Raw genomic sequence first — 5,763 nt, 5'->3', positions numbered from 1 at the left:
CCTGCTTATAAAAAAAGTCACTAAAAATATATTTAGATTTGATATTTTGAAGAAATTTGTTGAAAAGATTAACCTTTTGATTGCTGAATTTACTTCTATGTTATTGATATATGTTTTAGTTTGGATATGCGTACATGATGTGATGATACTCCTTTTATTTTTTTTACATCTCATTATTGTATTGATGTTAAAACAGAGGTGTAACACCGCGCATGCTCAAAGATATGTCATTGAATAAGATTAAGCCTCATCTTAAGATTTTGAAGCTTACTAGTGGAAGCGTTAGTGGCGATGCAGAGAGATTATGTTGTGAGATTTCCTCGATGAATGGATGGAAGTTTCCTCGAGGAAGTGAAGGATGTTTCACTCGAGAAAGTTGAGTATATTTATCTCAAAAAAGTGATGTAAGTTTCCTTGATAAAGTGGAGGATGTTTTCCTCGAGGAAGTAGAAGATGTTTTCCTCAGGGAAGTTTCCTAGAGGAAATGGTACTTGGTGAGTATTAATTCTTTCCAGAATTTTTTCTTGTAAAAATATCAATAAGGTGTATATTGGAAGCGGCAGTTGGTTGAAGGTGCATTAGGGGGAACACGTCATTAAGCTTATATCTTAGCTGGTAGACTATATATGTTGGGAAATCATCAATTTTTACGTGTTGCTTACTCGGAGAAGCTTACTAGAGGAAGTTTACCTGAGGGAAGATGTTGATTGGTTGGGTTTCCTCAAGGAAACATCAGTTATGCATTATAATGACCCGATTCTCCACCGATATTGTCACCACTTAGCCACTGTGGTTATCAGGTAGTGTGGTATTTTCAACGGGCACCTCTGTGGTAATCCAGAAATAACTTACCGGAAGATCACCTATCCCTTGATTACTCCCTCCCGAGCACGCTTAACTGCGGAGTTTTCTGCCAACTCTGGAGCCAAGTGTTGAAAAGGCCTTGCTGTTAGAAAAGGACAAACCATTACATATATTCCAATACTCGAACCCAACCTGCTGAATCAGGGCATTACTTAAATTGTATCCCTCCTCGAATCCGGAATATATATATATACAAGACCAGGTCTCCGACGTTCCTTGTCCCCCATGAGGCCAGTACCTGTTTTATCTCCTATAAAGTGCTTTCTCACCCTCGACAGGTGATCCGTCCTCGTCTCTGATACCTATTGTAATGATCCGACCATCCACCGATATTGTCCTCACTTAGCCACTGTGGTTATCCGGAAGTGTGAGGTTTCAGCGACATCTTTGCGGTAATCCAGCACTAACTTTCCGAAGGTCACCCATCCATGGATTACTCCCTCCCAAGAATGCTTAATTATAGAGTTTTGTGTCAACTCTGGAGCCAAGTGATGAGAAGGCCTCGCGGTTATAAAAGGAAAAACCATTACTTATATTCTAATCGGCGAATCATACCTGCCGAATCGGGGTATTACATGCACAACTTTGTGCATATCTTGCGAAAGACTCTTTGGACTATACTTACTAGGATTTTCTTAGATTTGGACTTAATACGAGTTGGCTTTAGTTACTTGTACCGATATAGGCGAACTGCAGTCATTGTTTTATCCCTTTGAGCCATGGAAAATGGTACATAGGAAGACACAATGAGTTGCAGTATTAGTGGTTCAACACCTTATCGATCATATCATCTAATTGTGAGGTGATTGCGACATAATGATAACTCATATCATCTGGCTCGACAATGTGATACAAGAGATGATTGTTTTCATACTTTATGAGTTAAGTTGCAGTACACTCCTTGGCTTCTCATATTTCCTATCAACTTGTTCGACGTAGGCAGCACCAATTGCGAATTGGCATGGCTAGGAAAGGAAGCTTAATCAATATGCAAGTTAGGGGATCTTGCATAAGCCACTTTCTTCACAAGGATGGTGTAATACAAGTACGTCATGAGACTAATTGATGCATATGAATAAGCTATATCACCTGTTTTTCGAAGTTAAGGACCCGAGCATCGTACTTTAGCTCAAGAGGTATCCATTTTGATGGGAAACGACCCAAAGTTCATGACATGTTGATTTATCCACATGGTCGTTAGAATTTAATGAAATTTCATCATTTAAGAAATTTTTTGTTTTCTTAATAACTTTTTGGTTATGAATAATTTAAGATGAAACGGTGTGGGATCTACGAATAAGGAATCATACTTATGAAGCATGCTTGCAACAGAAAATGGACGTGCATTTACGAATCTAGAAGTAAAGCTTTAAGGCTCGTTCATTGCGTTACGAGTGACGCATCAGGTACTTCCGGCCAGAACAGCTGGGCGCCGTAGGCGTGATTTTACGGTCCATCACAAGAGGGTTTTACCATGACAACCACCAACATAACCTACTAGGATATACGTGGATATTATGAAATGAATGTAAATTTTGTGAACTAATGGATCCGGGTCTAGGAGACTCAAATTCTGCATCTTCTCATGAATTACTAATATGTATTCAAGTTGACCCAAATTCTTAACACCCAAGTATCTTTATTTGTTAGATTCTTAGTATATGGTAAAAAAAATATACAACATTCAAATTTCAAACTGTTGGGGTTGATTATTTCTAGTAATTGACCCCATCGTCTCTCTATATTGTATTTGCGTGATTTTGATTCATGAAGAAGTCATCCATCAAGTAGTTAAGCTAGGATTCGATCTGTGTTTTGAGCATTTGAAAATTCTGTTTTTCTTATTCAAAATCATATTTTATAATTTAAATCTTATTTTTATATGCTTGATTTAGAAACTTGTGTTTGATTTATATCGGTATTTTTTTTATCTCCTATGGATAAATAACTTTGTTATTTGAAACACTTGATTGCAGAATACAGTGGTTTACAAGTGTTTGTGGTGTGGAAGCAGTGTGTTCGGGGATTCTTCTCTTTCAAAATGTGGAGTTATCTCAAATCTCTTCCATGAATACTTCTAGAAGAACTTTCCGTGGGGGTACTCTTTTAAACATGGTGTTATATACTCTATCTATTTGTTGTATGGCAACTGATACAATGGTGTTCAAATCCATCCATTATCCTTTCTTAACATCAAGATAAAAAATTACCTCATTCCATCATGATGCGGACGATTGCAGAACCATAAGGCTAATACAGTATATTTGTATTCAATTAATTAAGGCACAATACAAAAAAAATTCAAATTATGAATCTCGCAATCCTAAATTAAAGGCACATACCCTGTCAAAAAAATTCTCCAAAAAACTCGCAATAGGTTATTCTGGTTGTCAAACCCTAAACCTAGGCCAACTTATCACCTTAGCCTGTCAAAAATAGACCGCGTCTGTATAACTATTTTGTGTTCAATATGTCTAACTTCTCAACTGCAGATTACCGAGTCACAAAGAAGATGCAATGGACGTCCCTAGGATCTATTGGATCTTTTCCTATAAGAAGAAACTTAATCTCAGTGGAGGAAATAAAGGATGCGGTAATAAAATGATCACACTATCTTATTTGCAAGATTATGGCCAAAGAGGAGTTTAAGAATGTACTGAAAGTAGGGCTGTTCATGGTCGGTTTCGGCTCGGTTTCTAGCAAAACCAAACCAATAACATTACTCTCGGTTTCCAATTTTTTTTTACCAAAACCAAACCATTAACCATTGGCTCAGTTTCTACTGGTTCCAATCGGTGTCAGTTTTTTCCCAGTGGGTTATGGAAAACCGATTACTCAGTTCCTTTTTTTTTTTAAATAATTTTATTCAATTCCAACAATCAATAGATTGGGAGCTTTTTACACAAATTTAATTACACATAGTTCATTCATCTAAAAAGTTATCCCAACAATAGTAATAACTCATTGAGAACATGGAAAAAAAATGATTTGAATTCTAAAACCCTAACTTCATCTCCTCCCAGATCCATCATTATGAATTCTTTATGAAGTTTTTTCTTTCCCTTAAACCAAAAATCAGTCATTAATCAATAGAAGAACTGAGACATTAATCAATAGAATGAAACCAGAGAATACCTCAATAAAATAAACACACATGCATTAACATCTCAGTAAAAAAAATCAAATTCAGAAATCAATCAAGTTTTCATTACCTTTTCTAGCAAGTTCTAAGAAGAAAACCCGGTAGAAGTAACCAATAAAAATACAAATTGATCTAACGGTAAACTAGTTAGTCGTATTTGTGAAATATTTCTCAACATCCACCATCTTCTTCTTTGTCACAGAACTAACAATCAAAAACCAGGCTCAGATTCAACCAAAACCAAAAAAAAAAAAAAATCAAAATCAAAACCCAAATTCGTATCTTACACTCATGAATGACATCCTCTTATGAGATGAATATAGATCAAGAAAAAAGAGAAGGTGGTGGAGCATAGCAGCAGTTAGCAGCCGCTGGAGGAGAAGCGGGAGGAAGAAATGAAGTTTTAGGGTTACTCATAAGTGATAAGGATTTTTATACTTATAATCAATGGTTAGGATCTATTCTTAATGGATCTAGGGTTAAAACTTAAGGTTAAAATGGAGGGTGTAGATTATATTAGGAATATTACATCAGCGGCCTATAATAAACGGTTTTCCATCGGTTATTGGTTTGGTTTTATATCAAACCAAAACCGAACCATTAATATCGGTTTACATCTTTTCTAAACCAAAACCAACTATTAGCAAATGGTTCGGTTTGGTTTTTTCCTAATTGGCTCGGTTCGGTCTGGTTCTAGCGGAAAACCGGAACCATGTTCACCCTTAACTGAAAGAGATAACCATAATCTGGCAAAAGTATAGTTAAAATTGTGGGTGTCAATCTGTATGTGTTCCACTTCAAAAATGGAGATGATCTGGGTGTTTTAATAAAAGGTGTTCCTTGGAATATTCATGGGCACTTGTTGGTTCTGCAATTATATGAGACCATAACACAACTTGAAAAGTATATATTCACACACTAATTTTCCAGTGATATTCACTGGGCTTCAATTGGAACATCTGAAAAAGTGAGCTCAGAAATTATATGTAGAACACGAGAGGAGATGAGGATTTGTGTGACCAACTTGTGGTAATCGTTATGTGCTTGTGGGTTTCACTAGTTAGGGTGTGGAACTCCGGGTGGTTTGACCATATTTTTGGATGGTTTTGAATGATTCACACTCAAGTTCTTAACCATGAGCATGTCTAAGAGGCTGAGAAGGAGGAATGTACCTTAGGCGAGGCTCGTGTCTTAGTCTTATTATTATCCGAGTCTTATAATGAGCTAGAAGAGCTCGGGCACATGAGGCCTGCTGTGGCGTGCTCATAGATTTCAAGTTTCGTAGAATCAGCTGGGACGTGTTCAGAAGACTGGGGGTGAATCTTGCATACTTGATAGTGTCTTTTGCATGAGACTGTGGAAAGATTTGGCTTAACTAACATATTTGCGTGAAGTGTGCTGGGATATAGTCGTGAACGGTGTTCATGTGTGGAGAGGACATGACTAGTATATCGCGTACAAATGTACTAAGAGTCACCACAAGAGTCGGTAGAGGGGGTGCATGACTAGTATATCGTGTGTATGTTACTAGGAATCAATCATAAGGCCCATGGTGAACATGAACAGTGTATTGCGTGTGGATGTTACTAAAAATCAGTCGCGGTGCCCAGGTAAGCCTCAAGTCTTGCTCATGAGGTCGAGGCATGAGTCATGCTTACTTAAGATTTAAGTCTTGCTCGTACTCATGAAATCATCCATGGATGTGTCATTAGATCTATGAGCAGACGTGTCCAGTGTATCGCTTATGGATATTATTA

The 5,763-nt window shown here is 37.2% G+C and overlaps 1 long non-coding RNA gene across 1 annotated transcript; it reads right to left on the bottom strand.

The window, feature by feature from the left end:
• Positions 1-3,707: 3,707 nt before the first annotated feature.
• Positions 3,708-4,396, bottom strand: LOC113315072. The gene is made up of 2 exons (XR_003342716.1): positions 4,077-4,396; positions 3,708-3,926 (listed from the first exon to the last, which is right to left on the bottom strand). It is a non-coding gene; the product is annotated as an uncharacterized LOC113315072 (long non-coding RNA).
• Between the last annotated feature and the right edge of the window lie 1,367 nt (positions 4,397-5,763).

Source organism: Papaver somniferum, chromosome 10 (genome assembly GCF_003573695.1).
Source record: "Papaver somniferum cultivar HN1 chromosome 10, ASM357369v1, whole genome shotgun sequence".
Classification (NCBI taxonomy): Eukaryota; Viridiplantae; Streptophyta; class Magnoliopsida; order Ranunculales; family Papaveraceae; genus Papaver; species Papaver somniferum.
The sequence above is the reverse complement of the archived record's forward strand: the minus strand, read 5'-3'. Positions and strand labels throughout refer to the sequence as shown.